The 11,314-nt window shown below is 33.4% G+C and overlaps 1 non-coding gene across 1 annotated transcript; it reads left to right on the forward strand.

The window, feature by feature from the left end:
• Positions 1 to 10,825: 10,825 nt before the first annotated feature.
• On the forward strand, positions 10,826 to 10,940 carry LOC125614850. The gene has a single exon (XR_007345419.1). It is a non-coding gene; the product is annotated as a U5 spliceosomal RNA (small nuclear RNA).
• The last annotated feature ends 374 nt before the right edge of the window (positions 10,941 to 11,314 follow it).

The raw sequence follows: 11,314 nt of genomic DNA on the forward strand, positions 1-11,314 counted from the left end.
CTGAGGATGTGGCTCAGTGGTTGAGTTCCCCCAAGTTCAATCCCTGGTACTAAAATAGAGAGAGGAAAAAAAAAAGAATAAGACCCAATTCATCCTGATTTTAACATACAGATGTTAAATGTAAAGACCAAAATGGCTCAAAGGGAAAGTTTAGAAGAAATCTATACTGTGATGTCACTAATTAAAATAGAGCAAGTCATAGCTGCTAGGACAATCAGTGAAATCTACAACCAACCAACCAACCCAGAAGTTAAGAAGTTTAGATATAAAGGACTATTATAATTTAGATATAAAATGCCTCCCAAAAGCTTAAGTGTCAGACAATGCAAAAGCATCCAGAGATGAAATGATTATATTATGAAGTTGTAAGCTAATCATTCATCCACTGACATGGATCAACTGGGTGGTAACTCTAGGCATGTGAGAAGTTACCTGAGGAGATGGGGCAATGGGGGGAGTGACTTTGGAGTTTAAATTTTGTTCCTGGTGAATGCAACTCTCTCTGCTTCCTGGTGGTGGTGTCCCCAGTTGCTTCCCTTGGCCATGCCTTTCTGCCATGGTGTTCTGCCTCTCCTTCATCCCAGAGCTACGGAGTCTTCTGACAAAGAAACCAACCTCTGCAACTGTGAGCCAAAGTAAACATTTCCTCCTTTAACTATTCTTGTCAGGTCATTTGGTCACAGTGACAAATAAGCTGATGAAAATGGGCATGCAAAAAAATCACAGCCCTTGTTTACTGATAGAAATAATCTTTCCTTTATCTCTATGAATTTTCTCTGGGCTCCCTGTAACAAAAGAAACACTAACAAGAGAAAAATAAACACATGTGTATTTCATATGTACTTAGCAGTCAGTAATTCCCAAAGAGGTGGCTTAGAATTCTATGTCATATACCATCTTTAACAAAGGACAATGAATTTTAGAAAAGTGACAAAAGAAGGGAAACAAACTTGAGTCCCTTGGAACAGCAGAACCACAGGACAGTAAATATTTAGGAAATTAATGCTCAATAAAGGAGAGCTAGTGAAGCTTGTTGTCTAGATTCCTCTGGTGCCATCACCAGTTAGCTACAGGTCTGAAGTTATCTAATTGATCAAAGTTAATCCTTCCTAGCAGATAAGTGAGGAAGGACACCTGTGAAAATTTGGGTTCCATTTTAGGCAAATGGAGGGAGGGCAGTGAGGCATTTTTTTTTAATGTTGTTTCTTAGTTACCTTCAGCTCAAAATATTTCTCATACAAGTGTGGCATACTCTGGGAGTGACATCTTCTGCTTCACCTCAGTACTATTAGTCATAATATCTAAAAAAGTAGAAGCAACACAAATTTCCACTGATGGATGGTGAATAACAAAACATGTTTTACACATACAATGGAGTATTACCTTTGGAAAGGGAGAGGATTCAGACACATGCTACGAGAACCCTGATGATAGTTATACAAAATAAAATAAGCCAATTAAAAAAAAAGGACAACTGTACGTATAATTCAACCAGCACAGTGCACAACGCATAATAAAAAGCCAAATTTATAAGGATAGAAAGTATGCCAAGGGCAGAATGATACTTTATTTTCTAATAAATATTGTGTTTTGGTTGGAGAAGATGAAGAATTCTGGAGATGAAGAATAGTGATAGTAAAACAATCATACACTTCAAGTGGTTAAAATATTTAGTTGCAAATTCTGCATATTTTACCACAAGAATAAAAGCAGAAATATGTATTTGCACCTGACACAGTGGTGCATGTCTGTAATCCCAGTGGCTCAGGAGGCTGAGACATGAGGATTGCAAGTTCAAACCAGCCTCAGCAAAAGCGAGGTGCTAAGCAACTCAGTGAGACCTTGTCTGTAAATAAAATACAAAATAGGGTTGGGGATGTGGCTCAGTTTTCCATTGCCCTTGAATTCAATCCCTGTACCTTCTCCCAAAAAAGAAATATGTATTTGTGAGAGGTTGGGAAGGGTACTTGGGAGGCAAGGTAGAAAAAAAGTGGTTAGATTTGATCAGTGCACACTTAATATATACAATTAATATGTGTGAAGAAAAAAATGTTTGAAAAGCAAAAAAAGAAAAAGAAAGTACATTCAGGATCACAAGAGATCAATAGGGAAAAGGAAGGTAATTTCATTATGAAAAGATTAAATTCTTCAAGAAGAAATATTCTATGTACCTGAAACAGAATTTCAAAATATATGATAAAAACTAATAGAAAAAAATGGAAATAGGCAAATCTATACTTATAACTGGAATTTCCATATTATATTCTCAGTTTTTAATAGGATGCACTGACAAAAATATGATCAAGGATAAAAAATAGAATCAATGAATATTACCATAGTTGACAAATAAATTATTCTACTCAAAATTAGAATAATGCATTTTTAAAATATTTGAACATGAAATAGTTCCCAACACGGATCAAATTTTCTGCCATAAAGTATTATTAAATTTAAAATTGTTTAAATAATACAAAATACATTTTCTTACTACCATTGAATGAAAAAGAATGTTAGAAATAAAATGATCTTGGCAAATCTCCAATACATGAAATAAAATACTGCACTACCAATAATCCTGAGTAAATTAAAAAACCAAAGGTTAGTAAGGAAGTATTTCTAACCAAACTAAAATTATAACAAAAATGTTACTATAATTTGTGAAATTCAGATAAAGGAGAATATGGATGATGATTTGTAGTACTAATTGTATAATTAGAAAGGAAAAGTATTTTAAATCAGTTAATTCACATTCCAGTTTAAGAAATTATTTTTTAAAAAGAACAAGTTCAAACCAAATAAACAGCAGAAACTAAATGAAAATAAGATCAATGTAAAAATCAGCATACTGATTCAGTTCATCAAGTACGTTATGGGTAATAATTTTTGTTGTTGTTGTGGGGCTTTTTTTGTACTAGGGATTGAACCCAGGGACACATAACTACTGAGCCACATCCCTAGCCCTTTTTTATTTTTTGAGACAGGCTTTCACTGATTTGCTGTAATCTTTATCAGATATAACAAACTTTATGTGATATCAAATTACCATTCTCAATCAATACACAATAACTCAAAAGTTGCAAACCTGCAGCTGCTCACTTCCCTAAGCAATTATCAAAACTTTCCACAGGCAATGAGGATATTTGTTGTAGCATTAGTTTTTCATAATAATTTCATATGTATAAAATGGTATCTTTAATAAGCATAAAAGTTTAAATATTATTAGATTTCTATTAAAAGTGTGGAAGACTGATACTGTGTTTTTATTTTGGGGAGGCTTACATCATTTATTTGATAAACTATGTGGGTTTTATTGTATAATTTTAAATAATGTTACTGGCAGGAGTCAAGTTTGGGTTTGTGTTGCATGGAGTCAAAGAATAAACACTGCGAACACATAGGTAAGCAAGTGAAAAGGGATTTTACTAAAAAGGAAGATAAAAGAAAGAATCTGCACTCAGAGCGCTAAGCCTGGGAGGAGCAAGAACACTGTAAGTATTACAGATTTCTTCTTTTAAAGGCCCATAAGAAGTTGATAAGCTCCTCTTGATTGGTTCTTCACTGTTACTAGGGATGTGTGCTTTGTGATTGGTTCTTGATATTTCAATTTTTCTACCCTCAGACCTCATCACACAGTCTAGTCGCGGAAACTTTGCCCCTTCTGAGGAACAGGCACTGTTTTAGAATATGTGGGGGCATGTTAAAATAGCTTTTCTCACGCCTGCTTTCTTGTCCACCTTTTGCTGTTCCTTCCCTACTTTCTGTTGCCTATCCTTTTCTATCTTATTAGCTTGGTAAATTTTTCAACTACACACATAGTGAATTACATTCATATACTAACAGAGCAATAGTCATAAATTTGAAGAAATGAACTGTTAGCATATTGCTATGTAAGGGTCATCAACACTGATACCATTGTCATCATTAGGATAATAAATGACTATGCCTACAAATTTTATAGTTTCAATAACTTCAGTTTTGTTTTTATTAGCATCCATGAAGTTTTATTTTTCCATTCCTTTAATTTTGATATGTATATTTTATAACTTTAACATGAATTTTTTGTACACAACGTAGAGTTGCATCTTTTTAAAGAATATGTTCTAACAGTCTGTGGTCTGTGTCTTTTAATCGGTATATTTCGACTTCACACAGAATGATTAAAACTAAATTGGGTCAGTTTCTCTGTTGATTATAAATCTTGTCTACTTGGTGGAAATCTTCCTTTTTTTCTTTATTTCTTTATCAGTCTTACTTATTTTATCATGTTAAATACACATAACTCAAAATTTTCCATCTTCACCATTTTTAAATTTTTAAATGGTATTAGGTACATATTAGTGGACACCCATCACTGCCATTTTATTTACAGATCTCTTTTAATCTTAAACAGCTGAAATCTTTAATCTACTAAATAAAAAGTCTCCCTAGCTCCCTTCATTGGCATCTGAAAAAAAAAGCATTCTACTTTCTGTCTCTATGAATTTTACTCCTCTAGGTTCTGAATAGAAGTAGAATCATTCGATATTTGACTAATTGGCCTATTTCACTTAGCATGTCTTCAATTTTCATCTATTTTGTAGAAAGTATTGGAATCTACTTCCTTGTTTAAGCCTGAATAGTACTTCATTGTTCTACCTAATAGATAATAGCTATATCTATCTATTATCAGATTTCAAATATATTATATAAATATTATCCAGTTTTAATTGAACCTGTAATTTTTCCATTTACTCTTCTTTCTTTCTACATCAAATATAGTAATAAAACAGCAGTTGGTTACAATTTGCAATATACATTTATAACTAATTTAAATTCCTTTTCAAATTATAACATATGTGCAAATTGGTTCACTTTGCATGGGTCACCACTGTGGTATACTAAATCTCAAGCTGAAATTCCTACTACTCAAATAAGTCTGGTGAGAAAGAACATGTTCACATGTGAATTGCATGAAGTATGTTTATTACCTACAAACAGGCAGCAAAGGACAGAAGAAACCTAGGATTTAAGGTGAATTGGTTCTCAAAATGCTCAAGAAAGCTGCTCATGGTTGATACAATCTCTTTTGGGTATGCCCAATTCTACTACAACTGAGGAACCCCAGAAAGTAGCCTGCCCTACATTCTATACCTCAGGGGACATGGGATATTATTTGTCACATATTGAAGGACATTCTGCTACTGGAAAGGATAGGAACAAAGCCCAGGTCTGGTATAAGTACAGAAAGAAAATCTCTCAGTGAAATTTTCTCATCATTTATGACAAGCCCATAAGTAACATCATAACCAATGAGATAAAAACAACAAAAAAAAAACTTTTCTTCTGTATATCCTGGGCAAAGTTACCCACTATTGCCATTTATGTTTAACAGAGTACTGAAAGTATTATCAAGAAAAATCATACAAAGAAAAGAAGTAAAAAGTCATTTAAATCCAACAGAAGAATATTTCCCCTGTATACATGATCTTAAAGACTTCATACACACACACACACACACACACACAAGCACACCAAAAAGTTATTACTCTTATTTCATAAATTCAACATAGCTTAAGGGGTATAAAATTGGCATGTAAAAACTAGTTGCAGGTTGTAACTCAGTAGTAGAGCACTTGCCTAGCATTTGTGAGGCACTGGGCTTCATTCTCAGCAACACATATAAATAAATAAATAAATAAATAAATAAATAAATAAATAAATAAATAAATAAATAAAATAAAGATCGATCAACAACTAAGAATTATTAAAAATAAACAAAAAAAGTTGCATTTTTTACACTAATAATGAGCCATCAAAAATCAATTCCACTTACAATGTATCAAAAATAATAAATTGCATAGAATAAATTTATCCATGGAGTTGTAAGATCTGCATACTTATAACCATAAAACATTAATGAAAGGAAGTTGCAGCAGATGCAAATAGAAACAGTACACATTCATAAACTGGAAGAATTAAAATTGTTGAAATATTCATCTGACCCAAAGACATGTAAATTCTGTACAATCCCTACCAAATGCCAATTGTACTTTCTCATAGAAATACAGAACAAAACAATTTTAAATTCATGAGATATCACAAATGATCACGAATATCCAAAACATTTTGGATTTCTACCATTTGAATATGAGACAAATAAATGAAATGAGAGAGTATTTATCTTGCTTAGTTTTCTGAGCTTTGTGGATCTTTGGCTGCATTATTTTGTGTTCTCGAATGCATTTTTTGGTGTTACATTTGATATACTAATCATAACTACTTGATGATTTCAAAATCTACTAATGTGAATCTGGTTATGATACTCACTTTGATAATTCAGACTTTTCTCTTTCTCTTATATGTCTTGTATATTTTTGTTGGAAGCTAGATATGATGTGTTAGAAAATAGAATCTGGGGTATTGAGGCTTTTCATATCAGATTTTATGTTAATATGGATAGGAGTCTTGCTTTGTTTAATTTTCTACAGCTTTAGGTAATAGATTATTTCATTTTCCTGTTTCAGTTTATTTTATAACCCCTGACACCTTTGTGTTTCCCTAAGAACTTCTTGACTACAGTCTGCGTCTTGCAACTTTTAGCTGTATTTTGCTGTGGGTGTGCTGGAGCGCTTTACACATAGTGGTAAGGTGCCAGCAGGGGAAGTGTTTTGTAAGATTATGATTATATCTCATTTTTAAACTGGTTCTGAGTCTCTGGGCAGTGAAGTTGAGAAGTCCTCCTTAGTTTTATTTTCTCTCCCTTTATATGAGACTGTAAGACGAGAAGGGTTGACATTTTTGTGTTATCCTTAATTCATGTCAGATAGGCTTTGGTACAGAGTAGTATTCCTTAGAGGACAGTTTTTGTTATAGAGAAAACTCTGAAAATATTTCAAAGATTATTTTTCACTTTCCTTCTTCTGGAAAGAAAAAGGGATATTTTTTTTTCTTAATCTTTACCATGGGAACCTAATGGAACTCCTAGAGGTAAAACCCATGAAAGTGTGCTGTTGTTCTACACTGAAGGGGCTTTTAATTATCAAGCTGACCCACACTCATCTTCCAGCATTCATCAGGATTGTCACTTCAGTGTTCTTATCAATTATTTGCTCTAGCATCTTCTACTTCTAGTAAACTGATCTGAGGTGCCAGTCTATATTTAACTATACCCCAAGTTTTGCAGGTGACAGTTTGCATGTGATTTCATTTCTCTGATGAGATTATAAAAACTTGTTAATTTTAATTTTTGGAGTTTGAAACTGAAAAACACCCCTTCGTGATTTAATTTTTATTGTATAAATTAAGTATTTTTCTCCTTCGATGTCCATCTCACTTGCCCTTAGTACACCATGTTTTATTAAACATTTTCTTAATGCTCTGCAGGTCAGGAACCCATGGCTGTCACTCAGGCCTTGCTGCTCATTATGATAATTGTGTCTCTTTTGCTTCCTAAAGTTAAGCTCTGCACCCTGGCCCTATTATTCCAGCATTGTTATCATGTCCAGTGTTGTAGAAAACCAAGCCCTGTAATAGCATCTCCCACAGTCATCTAAACCTAAAGAAGCCAGTGACTACTAATTCTCTCAGTGAGTATGCTGGTTTCATCAATAGGACATTCCTTACAGGCAGTGTGTGTTCAAAGATTTTCCAGAGAGCATAGTCAACTAGTACTTTCTTCAACTTTATGTAATAAAAATATTCTAGTAGGGCAAAGTTCCTAACTATTTCTATTATTTTTCTCTGCTTTTATTCTTGGAATTTCTTACAGATATACATCATGTTTGTGGAGTTATTACTTTGAGCAAAATTCAAAGAGCCACCTAGCACATATTAGGTACACATAGGATTCTTTTTTTAAAGTGTTTTGTTTCTTTTTTTTAATCTTTATTTTATTTATTTTTATGTGGTGCTGAGGATTGAACCCAGGGCCTCGCACATGCTAAGTGAATGCTCTACCGCTGAGCCACAATCCCAGCCCATAAGATTCTTTATGAGGGTGTTATCTACTCATTTTTCTCCTTCTCCTATTTTTCTGAATTCTTCCTCATCTAAGTATACATTCCCTTCCCCTAACTTATCATATGTGTCTGACCATGTACATCTAAATTGGGTCTTGTCATGGAGAATATGGCAATCCCTTTTAATTCTTTGTTTTTTCTTTTTTATTAGCTGCTCAGAACATTACAATAATCTTGGCATATCATACATTTGATTCAAATGGGGTATGAATTCTTATTTTTCCACGTATACAGATGGGAGGGGAAGGGAGGGGGGATAGGAAGGGCAGCAGAATACAACAGACTCTAGTATGGCAGTATGTATAAATGTGGCTGTATAACCAATGTGATCCTGCAATCCTTTTTAATTCTAATAGCAAACACAGTTCTTGCTTAATTGCATTAGCTATTGTCTGATGGAAAGAAACAGAGTTAGCAGTAGATGTTGTGTGTATGGTACTTGATGACTTGCAAGGCAGAAGTCTCTTTGTTTACAGGGAAACAGTAACCACTAGTGTTTGGCAAGAAGGAGTGAGCTACACATAGACCAACACTTTTAGAGCACATCTGGAAATGTAAAGTCCTTATTCACATCAATCTGAACATCACAGTCTCAGCTATCAGGTCACTGTTCTTCAAATCAAAACCTTGAATTGCATGTCACGGATTTGCAAGGTAGAGAATTCAACTTTCTTTGGAAGTTATTCACCTTTAAACTTGAGTCCTGCGTTTGACCTTTAGCTTATTCATTACTCATACTGAAGAAGATTAGAATATTGTTTAAGCTTCCAATGGGACCTAAAACTGATAACTGATCGCTTCAGCTTTTATTTTAAAACTGTCAATAACATTCAACAACAGATATCCAATTCCATGATATATAAGAACTCTTCCCTATACTCTTCAAACATCTAACATATTTTACCAGCCACAGGCATCCTATCACAGTTCACGCCACTGAAAATTTTCTTAACTGGATTATCACAGTATCTCAAGGACCCTTTGTATTTCATCAACTACCAGTAATGGAGGGCAGGGGGCCGGTGGGGGGGGGGATGAGCTAATAGAAGATAGAACTCCAAAATTCAATTTCAGAGTTTTCTTCTTATTGCTCCTCTTGGAACAAAGTGTTTTAGAACCATTACTGGAAATAGATTCTGGGAGAAAGTGTGGCATATGAGAATTTGGTTTGAAGGAGATCTCTGGATAACATCAGTGTTGATTGAGGGAAATAGGGTTGAGCAGAGGAATAAGTAGAACTATAACTAACATGCAATAAACAACAGCTGATCTTACGGAGAATTCTACATCAGAGATCACACTGAAAATGTGTCGCAAACTGAAATAAAAGGACCAATTTTTTAATTCTGCATTGTGAAGGCATTGAATGGGCTTTGACTAAGGATCAAGTCAACTTCTTTAGCAAATCCCCAGTGAGGAATGGAGTTAGAATGGAGAAGTCAACTATCCTGACAGTAGTGGGGCAAATATCCTTAATTTTACAAAGGTTGGGGGCAAGGATCATAATTACACTGTGCATCTACTAATCCCTACCAAATAAACTTACTTTTGTTTTAAAACTATATTTGAACTACATATTAATATGGTATTAAATTGAATTTTAACAACATATGGAAAATATGTGATGATTCACATTTTTTTACTCATTTCCATATTACATTTCAATGTTTCCCTATCAACTTTACCCAGCTCCAAGGTTCTTCAAATTTGCCTCTGAGTCCACTGTGAAGAAAGTAATACAAGGCAGAGAGGGATAGGCTTTGCATCTCAACCCTGCATAAAATGATATGCAATGTGTTGTTATTTTCTGTTAAAGAAATTTTAACAGACGGTATTAATTAATTTCCTAAACAATCCCTATTTGACAAAGCACCAGACAGAGGGAAGTTAATATATTTACTCAATTATTCTAGGTTAAAAGGTCACAGGATAGGAGTTGAAAGGCAATCATTCTAAATCCAAGTAAAATATTGCTCTTATCACAGAGCTTTTAGTGATGTTGGAAGAAATTGTTAATTTGAATTCACTTACTAATAAAAGTAATTAATTACAGGAGTTAATTTATGCTTGCAGGATTACAATTCTAAGTGGGTTCTATGCTGGTCCAAGAAATCCAGATGTCGGCATTTCCTGTTTAATATTCTGGCATGGAGATAAGTTTTGCTGAACTACCTATACCATTTCCTTGATTAGATCTGTGTTTTTTTCAGCAGCATCACTTTGCTTTTACAAAGCTTACTATACAACACTGTAATTAAATACGAAAGTATTAAGTATTAAGATACTCTATTTTTGATCAGCATAAGTGTACACCATTTTGCTTTCTGGGTAAGTGCCTGTGGAAGAGCATTACTGTCAATTTTAATTTCAAGTTGCTTCAATGGAAAAGATAAGAGATCCTGAGCAGATGGTTGTCATCACATAATGCAATTGAAAGCCCTGTAAAGGGATGCAACACTTGCTATAGCACCTAAAATCTATGCAAGCACCTCAGGCAAATGGGAAGTAAAATAAGGACAAGAAAAAAGAAGATTTAGCCTGCTGATTTGTTATTTAAGATTAAGAAGCAATGTAAAACTAGAAATATCATGTTAAATTCACAAATAAAAGTGAATATAGGAATCTGGAAATGTTAAATCACTCTAAATTTATGTCATCTCTCTTGATGACTTCTTGCTTGAACAGGGAGACATATATTAATTTAGTTGGTTGTGTATATATTCAAAAGATTTTAAATAAAATTCACTATTTATAGTTCCCATTTATATCCTACTACTACATTGCAAATACAAACTAGTGGACATATCCATGTTTAAGAAAGTAAATTTATACTTTGGTTTCCCCTCAGATTATATAAACCTTTTGCCTTTTATTAATTGTTTTGTGGAGAAGAACAATTCTGAGTCTTAACCCAATTTTTTGAGGCCAGGCTTAATAATAGTTAATAATAATAATAATAATAATAAACAAAGTAAACTGCTTTTGGTTTTGGGGACTTTTGAAGATGTTTTGCAATTTATCTTATAGTTTATTTATATTTTCCAAAGACTGTATTTATTAAGATATTATTTTACAAATAAAATGTTCTATTTTGTCTGCATGTGCCATGTAAACTCCTAAGAATTTTTAATGTTCATAGTGACCTAAAAATCTAATTATTATTAATAAATAATAATGAAAAAATTAACTCCTTGTTGTTATACCACCTACAAAGGAAAAAAGAATGGTGCTTTGCTAACAACTTTATAGATTAAGATTATTTTAAGTGGCACCACAGAAACACAATCCTTACCCAGACTTATCTGCTGTATTTCCTG

This window comes from Marmota marmota, unplaced genomic scaffold (genome assembly GCF_001458135.2).
Source record: "Marmota marmota marmota unplaced genomic scaffold, marMar, whole genome shotgun sequence".
NCBI classification, from domain to species: domain Eukaryota; kingdom Metazoa; phylum Chordata; class Mammalia; order Rodentia; family Sciuridae; genus Marmota; species Marmota marmota.